Raw genomic sequence first — 16740 nt, 5'->3', positions numbered from 1 at the left:
CCCCTGAGTGTCACCGGGTGTGGCCCCCCAAAAAAGGTGGAGAATGTAGGTATCCCCTCCCCCAACTTCTTGTATATCCCACCTGAATGATCAGAACCACTCACACCTGGGATGGGCAGAAAGAGGGATCTGCTTGGGGAGAGAGGGGGTAAGGAGAATTAGAGAGCAGAGAAAATTCAGGATCAGCAAAAGGAATCATCAGAGAGAATCAACAAGGAGAATCAGCAAAGGGGAATCAGTCAGCAAAGAAGCCTAGAGAGGCAGCTAAAAGGGAGACAGGCAGAGAGAGCTAGAGAAGAAGTAACTGCTAGGAAAAGGCTTAGCATAGAAGCCATGTGAGTCAATGCACATGATGGTTAGGACTGTGAAATAAAGCTGGCTGACTCCTGGAACTTCATCTGACTGCTTTGTGAGTTTCTCCGCCGTTACCCTGCAGCTTTCAGACCCTCTGGCTTAAGGGGCAGCAGGAGCCAGGCCTAGCTGAGAAAAAGCCTCACCATCCCCCTACCCACACTAGGACTCATTAATTTATATATTAAAACAACACTTAGGGCTTCACATGTGTGAGGCATGTATGTTTACTCTTATCACTAACTTACACAGCCCTGCTCCTGAAAATTTTTTAATAAAAAAAATATTTGTTTTTGTTTTTTGGGTTACTCCTGGGGAACCAAGGTCCAGACGTCCTGGGTCAGCCACGTGCAAGGCAAATGCCCTATGACTGCATTATCGCTTGGCCCCTAAAATCAAAGATTTTTGTTTTGTTTTTGAGCCACACCCGTTTGACACTCAGGTGTTATTCCTGGCTATGTGCTCAGAAATCGCTTTTGGCTTGGGGGGGACCATATGAGATGCCAGGGAATTGAACTGCAGTCCATTCTAGGCTAGTGCTCCCCCACCCCCTTGGATCACACCCTGCAGCGCTCAGGGATTACTCCTGGCTCTATGCTCAGAAACGCTCTTGGCAGGCTTGGGGGACCATATGGGATGCCGGGATTCTAACTAACGTCCTTCTGCATGCAAGGCAAATGCCTTACCTCCATACTATCTCTCCGGCCTCCAGGCTAGCGCTTTCAAGGCAGATGCATTACCTCTAGCACCACTGCTCCAGCCCCTAAAATCAAAGATTTTAAAGAAAGAGCGCCATGATAGTTTCTCTCCTGGAGTAATGTCCCACCAAGAATTTTTTTTTTTTTTTTTTTTTTTTTTGGGGGGGGGGTTACACCCAGCAGTGCTCAGGGGTTACTCCTGGCTCTACACTTAGAAATAGCTCCTAGCAGGCTTAGGGGGAAGATCTGGGATGCCGGGATTCGAACCACCCGTCTTTCTGCATCTAAGGCAAATGCCTTACCGCTGTGCTATCTCTCCTCCCCCCCCCCACACCAAGAATATTTTGAGTGTGCAACATTTCTGGCATTCTTTGTAAGTTATAAACTTGACCAACTTTGCTTTGTTTGGTACCTACTAATTTAAGTTTAAGTTCATGGTGAAAGTACATAACTCATAATAAAGATATTAGATATTGTAAAAAGTTGTGGGGACAGGGGTAATCCTAGCTATGCTCAGGAGTCTGAAGCCATTTTTGGAGAGCAAGTATGAGAAGTGTGCCATGCCCAGCATCAGGGAAGAAACCAGAACCTCACAGATGCAAGGCATGTACTCTGTAACTGGAACCACATTCATGCCCATTCAAGTTTTTCTGTGTGTGGTATAATTTTTATTCTCTTAAAATATTTTATTATGACATATTGTAGGTTTTGAAGCTCTCAGATTTTCTATTATTCTTTCAGAATACAATTGCAGTCTACAGAAAAATATATATTCAAGTATTTTTTTAATGTGGTTTTATTACATGGGGAGAGAAGCACCTCTGAGGAAATATATTTCCAGGGAATAGCTCATGACCACTTGACCAAAATCTGAAGTATAAAAACAGCAGAATAAGAAGGCAATTCTATTAAATATAAGCCCTGACGGACGTAGTACAGCGGGCAGGGTATTTACCTTGCATGTGGCTGATATGGGTTCAATCCCTGGCATCCCATATGGTACCCTGAATCTGCCAGGAGAGTAATTCCTGAATGCAGAGCCAGGAGTAAACCCTGAGTACTGTTTTTGGCCCAAAAACAAATCACAAAAAAAAAATCTCACCCCTGTACTGCGTAATATGAAATTTCATCCAATAACTACTTATTAAGATATGACCCCAGAAATCCTTTCTTTAAACTTTCAGGTATCTGAGTTTACAATAGCACTAAAGTCAATATTTTTTTGGCTGTAGAGAATTACCCCAATTCATCAATCTCAATTCAAACAACCCTGTGTAATGTTTTTAAGAATAGTCAGTAACATTTGCGAAATGGATTTTCTTGTACAAATAGCATGCTTATGTCCTATTACAAAGAGAACCATCAGTTTATTAGTCAAATCTATCTCCATTTATAAAAGAATAACTTAAAATTTTAGAGTAATCATTTTAATTATGAAGTGGTGGATGTTAGTTTAAAACCTTTAACTCCCAAAAAGAACCTCGAAAGAGCCTACTTTTCCCAATAAGGACCCAGAGTAAAACCACTCAGCATTTAAGCCCCACGCATTGTTCATCTAAAACACTCAGCCCAATAATGCTGTAAGCTGTCAGGTAGAAAGCGATATTAAAAGGTCTGTGTACATAATATGCATTAAAGAATATCCAAAGTGCTACTACGCATATAAATAACAGGTATTGTATACCCTTTATCACCTTACGGAAAGTCACTAGGTTTTAAAGCTGAATTCTAAAAGGAATTGCAAGGCATCACAAACAAATTTATTCTTAAATATAAAATTCAAGATTCTTCTTTAGGAAATAGTAATTTTAAAGAAGACTTAGTCATTCACATAACCCCCACCAGTTAATCTTAATGCTTCCATTCACATGTGACTATTGGCGATGAGAACCGAAACATTCAACAGCTAGTGTATAGCTCCACTTTCTTGTTTGTTTTTCCTTCCTCACTAAATGCAAGCTCCTTGGAGGCAAATGAAATTAAATGCTCCGCCTACCCCTACTTTTCCTCTGATGTGCCTTTGTTCTTTTCTCTTGCAAGTGTTCCACAGAAGACTAACAAAACCCCACTGCACAATTATTTTTAGAAATCTTTCTGCACTGAATATTATTCATAAAATCTGTATGCTGAAGAGTAGAAACTGATTACACCTAGAAAGAGGCAATTCATGTTTAAAGTGCAAAATGATGTAAACGTTTTGCACCCAGGAAAGTCAAATCAAAATGAAATTCCAATTCTTCAAATAATCATGTGATACTTATCTCTATCTATTTCTATATAAAGATGAAGAAAGAGGGGAAAAGAAGATAAGAGGTAGATTTTTTTTTCACTATAAGTGATGGACAACCTGTATAGAGTGTAAGAAACAAAAAGTCATAACCAGACTGGCTATCAGGCAATTCAGGAAAATGTCAAAGATGTGTGTGCCTTGCAAGCTGCTAGTATAGAGATGATATGATGTGGTCAGTCCCAAATATGTGACAATCTGTCCTGCTTAAGCAGCTCTCCTCATTAGCTACACAATCTTATATACTTAAATACAAATGTATATTTCATTATTAATGATCTTTAACAGTCCCATATAGATTTTCATTGCTATTTATCTTTGCTATAAAAATATATCAATATATAACAAAAATATATATAGCTAGTACCTAGCTACTTGTAAGTTTATTTGCTGATTTACAAAAGTCATACTTGTCTGGCATATAAATTTAATTGGAAGGAAGTTACTTCATATTTTCCAAGGTGACATCTAAGATTTTTTACAGTGTGGAAGGAAGGGACAGTGTAACAGAATACAGTACTATTTATATATATTGATCACAATCATTAATGAATATGTGCTGTATGACAAGATTGTCAATGTTAGCTTCATACCAGGTCATGGCTCAATTTTGTGATAGGACAAGGAAAAAAAGGCAGAGTTAGCTCCAAATAGAATTCTGATAGAAAAGGCTGCTGTCACTAGAATGTCTCACCACTTTTTTAAGTGAAGTAAAATAGAATAGAGAGTCAAGAGAGAAAGTACACAGCATAGGCTGTGATGTGAGCAGCAGAGAAGGTGCTGTTGCACCTTCTTTAGGTATATTCTTTTTTTTGGTTTTTGGGTCACACCTGGCAGCACTCGAGGGTTACTCCTGGCTCTATGCTCAGAAATCACTCCTGGCAGGCTCAGGGAACTATATAGGATACCGGGATTTGAACCCCTGTCCTTCTGCATGCAAGGCAAATGCCTTACCTCCATGCTATCTCTCCAGCCCCATCTTTAGGTATATTCTATTTTTTTCTTTTTTTAACTTTTATTTAAGCATTATGATTACAAACATGGTTATAGTTGGGTTTCAGTCACAAACAAAACACCCTCTTCACCAGTGCAACATTCCCACCACCAATGCCCCTCCTTCTTCCCATCCCCTGCCTGTATTTAAGACAGGCATTCTACTACAGTTAATTTTTTTTTAAGTTCAGTAAGCTGGTTTTTTCTTTCTTTTTTCTTTAACATATTTTTTTATTTAAGTAACATGATCATATTTGGGTTACAGTCATAACCAGAACACCCCCCTTCACCAGTGCAACATTACCCCCTCCCCCCTTCCCATCCCCTGCCTGTATTGAGACAGGCATTCTACTACAGTAATTTGTTTTTAAGTTCAGTAAGTTGTATTTTTTTCCTTAAAGGATAAGAGTAAAAAAATATAGTAAAGGTGTGATAGTGGCAATCGTCAATGTTTGCATAGGTCCAGAAAAATAGAGAAAATGGAAAAAAAAATCCTTGACCGGACTACAAAAAGGCCTCACCCTAGAAGTTTATTGGCATAAGACAGACTCTGGGTTCCAGGCATACCAGTCTATCCAACTCCAGTCATTCTCAAAGTCCCGGTGAAACTTTTTCACACTTTAGCTATTGTTGGTATCAGACTCTTATATTTAAAGACTCTGGATTCTGTGCATTTCTTTCATCGATGTCAGACTGATGTGGAACATCCTCTAGTTTCAGCATATCGTTACATGTGGAGCGATCTGCCCTGCATGCAGACTGTTGCTGAGTCGCCTGGGTGTTGGGAGCACTCTTTGGAGTAAGTCAATGCCAAAGCAGTGGTAGGTCTTCTCTGGTAGAGGCTTGGATCCTGGTAATGTTAAAGACAAATTGTGGTTGTTTCCATAGATGGTATCCATTGTTCAAGTGTGTGTGGGCGATGACCATTCTTCTGAGGCCTGAGCCAAATCATTATGCCAATGTTCAGGGTAAAAGGCCTAATTACATTACCAAATTTGTGTTCCCATCTCTATTAGATAAGAACTTGTTTGCATATGTATTATTTTCCCATTTTAATGTGCCTATGTAAAAGAGAAGTAATGCCACAAGATATTGTTGGTGCATCTGGGGGCCGACGAATAAAGTCCAACATTTCCCGTAACTTGGTATAAACGTGAAATCTATACAGATTTACTCATACCAGTATTGCTTATAAAACAGATCTCACAGGGGGGAAATCAAACAATCAAATAACTAATCTAGTGGGCAAAATTGTCACTATATGAGGATATTTGAAAAGAGTTATATGTTATATGTTATATGTTAAGAGAATACATCTGAGATATACAAAAGAGATACATGTGACCCTTTTATGTTTTAAAAAGAAAACAAAGAAAGAAAACAAGGGTATTTGAAGACAACAGGTGATAGTTGAGTTTGAGACATGTTTTGTGGTATTACGGAACTCTATATTGTCCTTGAAGTAGGGGTTTTGCTGAAGCTGATTCCGGTATCATGCAACAGTCCATAGTTTGATGGGGGCATGAGGGCCACCAAGCATGGGTCAACAGGCGTGTTGGTTGTAGTTATTTGTAGAGGCATGAGCTGGAGACCAAGAGGGTGTCTTTCAATGAGGAGCTGGATGGTGGTGTTGGGGCAAAAGGTCAGTCTTGGTGTCTACCCAATTAGGAACTGAGGATAAGGAGGGTTGAATAAGGGGAAGATAATGGTTCAGGGTTTGGGTATGAGGAGGGGGTCCAATATACATAGGGGAGGGGTTTCCCTTCTCCGCCCACCCCCCAGGGCCCAAGTTGCCAGGGCCAGCCATGAAGACCCGCCTGGCGTGGGGGAGTCCCAGTCTCCTGGACCAAGTGTTCAGTCCAGGAGATATGTGGCCCGCTGTCTGACCAGCGACACTGACATACCAGAAAAAAAGAGGGACGACTTTCCTGGCATGTGAGCTCTGCTGGGTCCAACTGCGAGCTCCCTCTCCAGTTTGAAAATTGAAAGGGGAGGGGTTTCCCTCCTCCGCCCACCCCCCAGGGTCCGAGTTGCCAGGGCCAGCCATGAAGACCCGCCTGGCGTGGGGTGTCCCAGTCTTCTGGACCAAGTGTTCAGTCCAGGAGATCTGTGGCCCACTGTCTGACCAGCGACCCTGACAGTCTTTAGGTATATTCTTAACTCCATTTTTATTTTTAATTTTTTAATTTTGGGTTTTTGGACCCAGTGGTGACAGAGCTTATTTCTTGGTCTACGCTTAGGGTTCACTTCTGACAAGGCTCAGATGACCAAATGGAGTTCTGAGATTAAAGGTTTGGGAAAGGAAAACATTATATATTATTGTTCTGGACTCTTTACTACATTTTTGTTCTTGTTTGTTTTGGGGATATACCTGTTGATATTCGGGGGTTACTGATGGTTCTACACTCAGGAGTTACCTCCTTATACTGCTTGGAAGACCATAGAGGATGCCAGGGATTAAATCATGGTCAGCTGCATGCAAGGCAAATGCCCTACCCACTGTGCTATCACTCTGGCTCCCCTTTCTTTCATCATTCAAACCCTAATTTGAACACGTTTAACTAAAATATTACAACAAAACAATGGATAAGTAGTGCCAGTATTTATACCTGAAATAACACAAGACAGTATAAGAATATTTCATTCACTCTGAGGAAATAGAAAAAGAACAGGGGAACAGATAGAAACCAAGATAGAAAACATTGGCATAGACCAAACAATATTAGGGCCTTGGGATGTGTGTGCCTCAGCAAAAAAGACTAGCATGAGTAAAGCTACTAGCATATAGTGAAGCTAGTACAATCTTGGCAGCTAGATTGTTTGAACCTGACAGGTCTGATGGGGGTCACATGCAATTTCCAGCTACCTGGCAGCCAGGTGTGTATCAGGATCATGAAAAGGAATGAGACCCACCATGTGCACTGCAACTAAAAACAAGTGCCCCAGCCAGAAAGTGTGACTCCTGTCAAGTTTGGGTAAAAGCACAACAAAAGGAATGCAAACCTTTGGGAGCACCATGGCTAAAACTATGGAGACAGCAACCTTATGTGTGATCCACCTAGAGCATAACTAGGCACTTGTGAAATGTCTGGTCCCTTTCATATCCACAACAGCAATAAAGCGAAGAAAGGAAAAGGGAGAAATTTAAAAAAAAAAAAAGATTTTTTGATAGGCTATACACTGTTAACTTTTATTTGTTGAAGATTATCTTGTGAAAGTATTAAATAAATTCAGTACATTTTCTCTCAGAATCCTGTGCATTCTTTCTTTTTTTTTTTTATGAACTGTGGTTTACAACGTTACTGATAATTGAGTTTTAGGCATACAATAGTTCAACCCTTCACCAGTGTTAGATCCTATCACCAGTGCTCCCATACTCCAACATTCCCTAGCCCCCCGTCCTGCCACCTTGAAAGGCACATTAAACTTACATGATTTCAGCTTAGGTCTCATTTTTTCAGTGTTTCTGTGTCTGTATTATGGATATATAGCTATACCATTATCCCACCTCCCTAGTATAACTAACTGATACCCAGACCTGTTCCCCCACTATTTCTCTTTCTAATCATCTTCCTTCCTGTCTTGATTTCTTTTCTTCTCTGTTCTTTTCCTCCATAGGTTATGGAGGTAAGGGCGATCTAGGCATCACCCCCTTTTCTACATCATGGTTCCTAATGTCTTATATATTACATATCAGTGAGATCATCCAGTGTTTGTTTTTCTTTTTTTTTATATTTTATTTAAACACCTTGATTACATACATGATTGTGTTTGGGTTTCAGTCATGTAAAGAACACCACCCATCACCAGTGCAACATTTCCAGCACCAATGTCCCAAATCTCCCTCCTCCCCACCCAACCCCCGCCTGTACTCTGGACAGGCTTTCCATTTCCCTCATACATTCTCATTATTAGGACAGTCCAAAATGTAGTTATTTCTCTAACTAAACTCATCACTCTTTGTGGTGAGCTTCCTGAGGTGAGCTGGAACTTCCAGCTCTTTTCTCTTTTGTGTCTGAAAATTATTATTGCAAGAATGTCTTTCATTTTTCTTAAAACCCATAGATGAGTGAGACCATTCTGCATTTTTCTCTCTCTTTCTGACATATTTCACGCAGCATAATAGATTCCATGTACATCCATGTATAGGAAAATTTCATGACTTCATCTCTCCTGACAGATGCATAATATTCCATTGTGTATATGTACCACAGTTTCTTTAGCCATTCATCTGTTGAGGGGCATTTTGGTTGTTTCCAGAGTCTTGCTATGGAAAATAGTGCTGCAATGAATATAGGTGTAAGGAAGAAATTTTTGTATTGTATTTTTGTGTTCCTAGGGTATATTCCTAGGAGTGGTATAGCTGGGTCATATGGGAGCTCAATTTCCAGTTTTTGGAGGAATCTCCATATTGCTTTCCATAAAGGTTGAACTAGACGGCATTCCCACCAGCAGTGGATAAGAGTTCCTTTCTCTCCACATCCCCGCCAACACTGTTTATTCTCATTCTTTGTGATGTGTGCCATTCTCTGAGATGTGAGGTGGTATCTCATCATTGTTTTGATTTGCATCTCCCTGATGATTAATGATGTGGAGCATTTTTCATGTGTCTTTTGGCCATGTGTATTTCTTCTTTGTCAAAGTGTCTGTTCATTTCTTCTCCCCATTTTTGATGGGATTAGATGTTTTTTTCTTGTAAATTTCTGTCAGTGCCTTGTATATTTTGGAGATTAGACCCTTATCTGATGGGTATTGGGTGAATAGTTTCTCCCACTCAGAGGGTGGCTCTTGTATCCTGGGCACTATTTACTTTGAGGTGCAGAAGCTTCTCAGCTTAATATATTCCCATCTGTTAATCTCTGCTTTCACTTGCTTGGAGAGTGCAGTTTCCTCCTTGAAGATGCCTGTAGTCTCAATGTCCTGGAGTGTTTTACCTATGTGTTGTTCTATATATCTTATGGTTTTGGGTCTGATATCGAGGTCTTTAATCCATTTAGATTTTACCTTCGTACATGATGTTAGCTGGGGGTCTAAGTTCAATTTTTTGCAAGTGGCTATCCAATTGTGCCAACACCACTTGTTGAAGAGGCTTTCCCTGCTCCATTTAGGATTTCCTGCTCCTTTATCAAAAATTAGGTGATTGTATGTCTGGGGAACATTTTCTGAGTATTCAAGCCTATTCCATTGATCTGAGGTCCTGTCCTTATTCGAATACCATGCTGTTTTGATAACTATTGCTTTGTAGTACAGTTTAAAGTTGGGGAAAGTAATTCCTGCCATATGCTTTTTCCCAATGATTGCTTTGGCTATTCTAGGGTGTTTATTGTTCCAAATGAATTTCAAAAGAGCCTGATCAACTTCTTTGGAGAATGTCATGGGTATCTTTAGAGGGATAGCATTAAATCTGTATAATGCCTTGGGGAGTATTGCCATTTTGATGATGTTAATCCTGCCAATACATAAACAGGGTATGTGCTTCTATTTCCACGTGTCCTCTCTTATTTCTTGGAGCTGAGTTTTATAGTTTTCTTTGTATAGGTCCTTCACATTTTTAGTCAAGTTGATTCCAAGATATTTGAGTTTGTGTGGCACTATTGTGAATGGGGTTGTTGTTTTTTTAATTTCCATTTCTTCCTTATTACTATTGGTGTATAGAAAGACCATTGATTTTGTGTGTGAATTTTGTAGCCTGCCACCTTGCTATATGAGTCTATTGTTTCTAGAAGTTTTTGGTAGAGTCTTTAGGGTTTTCTAAGTAGAGTATCGTGTCATCTGCAAACAGTGAAAGCTTCACTTCTACCTTTCCTATCTGGATTCCCTTGATATCTTTTTCTTGCCTAATCGCTATAGCAAGTACTTCCAGTGCTATGTTGAATAGGAGTGGTGAGAGAGGACAGCCTTGTCTTGTACCAGAATTTAGAGGGAAGGCTTTTAGTTTTTCTCCACTGAGGATAATATTTGCCACTGGCTTGTGGAAGATGGCCTTAACTATATTGAGAAAGGTTCCTTCCATTCCCATCTTGCTGAGAGTTTTGATCAAGAATGGGTGTTGGACCTTATCAAATGCTTTCTCTGCATCTATTGATACAATCACGTGATTTTTATTTTTCTTGTTGTTGATGTTGTGTATTATGTTGATAAATTTATGGATGTTAAACCATCCTTGCATTCCTGGGATGAAACCTACTTGATCATAGTGGATAATCTTCTTAATAAGACATTGAGTCCTAATTGCCAGGATTTTGTTGAAGATCTTTGCATCTGCATTCATCAGTGATATTGGTCTGTAATTTTCTTTTTTCATAGCATCTCTGTCTGGTTTAGGTATCAAGGTGATGTTGGCTTCATAAAAGCTATTTGGAAGTGTTTCTGTTTGTTCAATTTCATGAAAGAGTCTTGCCAGGATTGGTAGTAGTTCCTCTTGGAAAGTTTGAAAGAATTCATTAGTGAATCCATCTGGGCCTGGCCTTTTGTTTTTGGGCAGACATTTGATTACCGTTTTAATTTCATGAATAGTGATGGGGGTGTTTAGATATGCTACATCCTCTTCCTTCAACTGTGGAAGATTATAAGAGTCCAAGAATTTATCCATTTCTTCCAGGTTCTCATTTTTAGTGGCACAGAGTTTCTCAAAGTCGTTTCTGATTACCCTTGGAATCTCTGCCATATCAATAGTGATCTCTCCTTTTTCATTCCTAATACAAGTTATCAAGTTTTCTCTCTTTCTTTGTTAGTTTTGCCAGTGGTCTATCAATCTGGTTTATTTTTTCAAAGAACCAACTTCTGCTTTTGTTGATCTTTCAGATTGTTTTTTTGGGTTTCCACTTTGTTGATTTCTGCTCTCAGCTTTGCTATTTCCTTCCGTCTCCCTATTTTGGGGTCCTTCTGTTGAGCACTTTCTAGCTGCGTCATTAAGCTACTCAGGTAAGCCCCTTCTTCCTTTCGATGTGTGCTTGCAAAGCTATAAATTTTCCTCTCAGTACTGCTTTTGCTGTGTCCCATAAGTTCTGATAGTTTGTGTCTTTATTGTCATTTGTTTCCAGGAACCTTTTGATTTCCTCCTTGATTTCATCTCAGACCCACTGGTTATTCAGTATGAGGCTGTTTAACTTCCAGGTGTTAAAGTGTTTCTTCTGAGTCCCTTTGGAATTCACAAATAATTTCAGAGCCTTGTGGTCAGCGATGGTAGCCTGCAATATTTCTATCCTCTTGATATTATGGAGGTATGTTGTATGTGCCAGCATGTAGTCTATCCTGAAGAATGTCCCATGTACATTAAAGAAGAATGTGTATCCAGGTTTCTGGGGATGGAGTGTCCTATATATGTCCACTAGGCCTCTTTCTTTCATTTCTCTCCTCAGGTCTAGTATATTCTTGTTGGGTTTCAGTCTGGTTGACCTATCCAGCATTGACAAAGCCGTGCTGAGGTCCCCCACAATTATTGTGTTGTTATTGATATTATTTTTCAAATTTGTCAACAATTGTATTAAATATTTTGCTGGCCCCTCATTCGGTGCATATATGTTTAGGAGAGTGATTTCTTTCTGTTCTACATACCCCTTGATTAATATAAAATGTCCATCTTTGTCCCTTACAATCTTCCTGAGTATAAAGTTTGCATTATCTGATATTAGTATGGCCACTCCGGCTTTTTTATGAGTGTTGTTTGCTTGGATAATTTTTCTCCACCCTTTTATATTGAGTTTATGTTTGTTCTGACTATTCAGGTGTATTTCTTGTAGGCAGCAGAAGGTTGGCTTGAGTTTTTTTGATCCATTTAGCCACTCTGTGTCTCTTAACTGGTGCATTTAGTCCATTGACATTGAGAGAAAGAATTGTTCTGGGATTTAATGCCATCTTTATATCGAAATTTGGTGTGTCTTTTGGTTAGTCTTGTCTTAAATTAGGTCTTTCAGTTTTTCTCTTAAGACTGGTTTTGAGGGCCTGGAGAGATAGCACAGTGGTGTTTGCCTTGCAAGCAGCCTATCCAGGACCAAAGGTGGTTGGTTCGAATCCCGGTGTCCCATATGGTCCCCCATGCCTGCCAGGAGATATTTCTGAGCAGCCAGGAGTAACCCCTGAGCATCGCCGGGACTGGTTTTGAGTCTGTAAAGATTCTGAGCTGTTTTTTGTCTGTGAAACCATGTATTCTTCCGTCAAACCGGAAAGTGAGTTTTGCTGGGTACAGTATTCTAGGTGAAGCATTCATTTCATTCAGTCTTGTCACAATATCCCACCACTGCTTTCTGGCCTTGAGTGTTTCTGGTGGCAGGTCTGCTGTAAATCTCAAGGATGCTCTCTTGAATGTAATTTCCCTTTTTGATCTTGCTGTTTTCAGAATTCTGTCTCTATCTGTGGGATTCGTCATTGTGAATAGGATGTGTCTTGGGGTATTTTTTCTGGGGTCTCTTTTGGTTGGTACTCTTTGAGCATGCAGGATTTGATCACATATATTCTTTAGCTCTGGAAGTTTCTCTTTAATGATGTTCTTGACCATTGATTCTTCCTGGAAATTTTCTTCCTGGGTCTCTGGGACTCCAATGATTCTTAAGTTGTTTCTGTTGAGCTTATCATAGACTTCTATTTTCATCTGTTCCCATTCTTTGACTAATTTTTCCACTGTCTGTTCATTTGCTTTAAGTTTTTTTCCAATCTCTCCCGCTGTATGGAATTGTTATGTATCTCATCTTCCACAGCACCAAGTCTATTCTCAGCTTCTGATACCCTGTCCCAGAGCTTATCCATTTTGTCATTCACTTCGTTTACTGAGTTTTTCAGGCCTATTAGTTGACATGTTATTTCAGTTTGGAGTTTTGTGATTTCTGTCTTCATATTTTTTTGTTTCTTGTTAGTGTTCTGTTCAACTCGATCCATAGTTTCTTTGAGTTCTTTGAGCATCTTCCATATTGTTTGTCTAAAGTCCTTATCAGAGAGGTTGATTAGTTGGTTGGTCATTATCTGGTCCTCAGAATTGTCATCTTCATTCTCTATGTCTGATGCTGGCCTGCATTGTTTCCCCATTGTCACACTTGTATTGTGAGTTTTTCTATGTGTTGTGGTATTCATTGGCTAACTGATGTAGGCAGCCACACTCCTCTGGCTCCGCCCTTTCTGGATGGGTTGACTTGCCTCCAAGGAAGGGGAGTCCTCCGTGGATGAAGCCTCACACAGCATCAAATCTTAGGCCCAAGCACGCAGCAGAGAAGACAGTCCGGAGAGAAATGCTGGGTTTCAGTGATCCTGCACAGTTCTTAGTGTGATTTTTTTCTTCTTGTTGCGATGATGTTCTTTCCTTAGAAAGAGTGCACGGCCCTGTAGCGAAGCAGAGTCTCTTTTCGGCCCACTCCCAAGAGTTTCACGCGAGAGGACAGGAGACAGACACACACAGGCAGCAATCACAATTTTTCACAGACGAGCCCCACTGGGCAGGCGTAATTTTGTAGATTTTCCCAGCCTGATGTCACAAACAGGGGACCTGGCTTCTGCAAAGTACTGCTTATAGACGGTTTTCACATTATGGAGCAGTTCCTTGGCGTTCCTGCCCTAGCATGGGCCTCTGGGAGTGTGAATTTTCTGGAGCCTCTTTTCGGCTCACTCCCAAGAGGTTCACGCAACAGGACAGTAGACAGACACACACAGGCAGCACTCACAATTTTTCACAGTTGGGCCCCACTGGGCAGGCATAGTTTCGTAGATTTTCCCAGCCTGACCTCACAAACAGGGGACCTGGCTTCTGCAAAGTACTGCTTACAGCCGGTTTTCACGTTATGGAGCAGTTCTTTGGCATTTCCGCCCTAGAATGGGCCTCTGGGAGAGCGAGTTTTCTGGAGGCTCTTTTTGGCCCACTCCCAAGAGGTTCACGTGACAGGACCCAGTGTTTGTTTTTCCTCTTCTGAATTACTTTGCTCAACATATCTTCCAATTCCAACCAGATTGCAACAAATTGCATGATTTCTCCACTCCTTGCAGCCGCATACTATTCCATTATGTAAATGTCCTACATCTTCTTAATCCATTCATCTGCCATTGGATACCTAAGTTGATTTCATATATTAGCTATTGGACTCATTGAAGCAGTGAATAATGATGTGCTTATTTTGAATGAGTGTTTTAAGTCCTGGGATAAATACCTAAAAGTGGAATTGCTGGGTCATATTGCCAGCTCAAGTCTAAATTTATCAAGGACTTTCCATACGATTTTCCACAGAGATGAATCAAACTATTCTCTTTTTGTTCCCTCATAGTTGAGGACTTTTTCCTCTCTTGTTGCTTTCAGTAGTTTGTATTTGTCTTTTGATTTGAACATTTTGATTACTGTGTGTCTTGGTGTGTTTTTGTTTGAGTTTATTTTATTTAGTTATCTTTAAACCTCTTGAATCTATAGAGGAGCCTCTCTCCAGAGATCAGGAGAGTTCTTGGTGAATATTTCTTCTGCCAGCCATTCTTTCCCTTTCCACTTTTCCTTGTCTTCTGTTATTCCTATGATTTGAAGATCATTCCTCTGGCTATTTTCTATCATAAATTACAGTCTTTTCTCTCTTCTCTCTCTTTTTTTTGTCACTTCATTTTTGGTCAGTGTCTTTTCTTCAATATCACTGTCTTTAATATGGTTCTTTGCATGTTGAATTCTGTTGTTATGGCTGGTTCCTTGAATTCCATTTTTATGGACTTTGATTCTATGGATCAGTTCATCTTTCAGTTGGTTGAATTGTTCTTCCAATTATTTCCAAGTAATTGCATAGAGCATTTCTTTAAGTTCCTCATTAATGAGGAATGAGTTTTTGTTTGAGCTTGATGATTTGGCAAAACTAGTGTTCCTCTCTTTCAGAGCATATGAATTCCTTTGTTTCTTCATTGTTTTTAAGAACTTATGGGTGCTGTGATTTGAGACTCAGATTCCCATTGATCTGAGATCTGAACTGTTTCTTTATATTTCAGCACATTATTACTCTCTATAATCTGTTAATTTAATAATGTAAATGCCCTAACAAGCTATTTCAGTGTTCATAAAGGAAAATAACTTGTGATTCTGTTTGCCTAATGGAAAATTGTGGAGGTATTTGAAGCAAGATATCAAAAAACAGGCAACAGATGAATGACTGAAGAAACTGTGGTACATATACACAATGGAATATTATACAACCATCAAGAGAGATGAAGTCATGAAATTTTCCTATTCATGGATGGACATGGAAACTAGTATGCTGAGCAAAATAAGTCAGAGGGAGAGAAATAGAGAATAATCATATTTGGGGGTTTTCTGTTTGTTTGTTTTTTGCTTTTGTTTTTGTGTCACACCTGGCAGCACTTAGGGGCTACTCTGGCTCTACACTCAGAAATTGCTCCTGGCAGGCTCGGGGGACCATATGGGAGGTCAGTATTTGAACCACCATCCTTCTGCATCTAAGGCAAATGCCCTACCGCTGTGCTATCTCTCTAGCCCTCATCTTTGGGTTTTAAGAAAAATAAAAGACATTATTAAAATAATGCCCAGAGATGAAGGTTGGAAAGACCAGCTCATGATATGAAGCTCACTACAAAGTGTGATGAGTGCAGTTACAGAACTAATTATACTACCATGACAATGTTAATAAATGAGAGAAGTAGAATGCCTATCTTGAATACAGGCAGAGGATGAAGGAGGAAGGAGATGAGGGAATGTTGCACTGGTGAAGGGGGTGTGTTCTTTTTATGACTGAAACACAACTAAAATCATGTTTGTAATCATGGTGCTTAAATAAAGATATTATATAAAAAAACACAAATATGTAGTGTTAGTGGAGTAGAAGGGGTGAAGTTGTCACATGAAAATTAGTGTATCTGTGCAGTTTTGGGTTTGTGAGGTAGTTAGTGGCACATCGGCTTCCTGGTGTAGGATAGCCAGGGAGAAGTGTCACAGGGTGAGGGGCTCTGAATCAGGTGGGGATCAGAGCCCTGGATACACCTAGAAGACCAAAGAATCAAGAAAGAACCAAATCTTCCAGTCCATGAATAAAGAATGCCTATCCATTACTTGCGCTTCTAATTCTTTTAAAAGACTTGGAGTTTTCAATATGCAGGTTTTTCTTTTTTTAATTTTTATTAATATCTTTAAACACCTTGATTACAAATATGATTGTAGTTGGGTTTCAGTCATGTAAAGAATACCCCCCATCACCAGTGCAACATTCCCCATCACCAATGTCCCAAATTTCCCTCGTCCCCATCCCCATCCCTGCCTGTACTATTCTGTGTCTATCTCTCTCCCCCTGACTTATTTCACTCAGCATAATAAATTCCATGTACATCCATGTATAGAAAAATTTCATGACGGCTGCATAATATTTCATGTGTATATATACCACAGCTTCTTTAGCCATTCATCTGTTGAAGGGCATCTCCGTTGTTTCCAGAGTCTGACTACTGTAAACA

At 39.9% G+C, this 16740-nt stretch overlaps 1 protein-coding gene across 1 annotated transcript in view; it reads right to left on the bottom strand.

The window, feature by feature from the left end:
* Positions 1-16740, bottom strand: part of METTL8 (methyltransferase 8, methylcytidine) — a 134705-nt gene that overhangs the window by 61439 nt on the left and 56526 nt on the right. The window lies entirely within an intron of this gene.

The sequence above is a fragment of the Suncus etruscus genome, chromosome 5 (genome assembly GCF_024139225.1).
Source record: "Suncus etruscus isolate mSunEtr1 chromosome 5, mSunEtr1.pri.cur, whole genome shotgun sequence".
NCBI classification, from domain to species: domain Eukaryota; kingdom Metazoa; phylum Chordata; class Mammalia; order Eulipotyphla; family Soricidae; genus Suncus; species Suncus etruscus.
The sequence above is the reverse complement of the archived record's forward strand: the minus strand, read 5'-3'. Positions and strand labels throughout refer to the sequence as shown.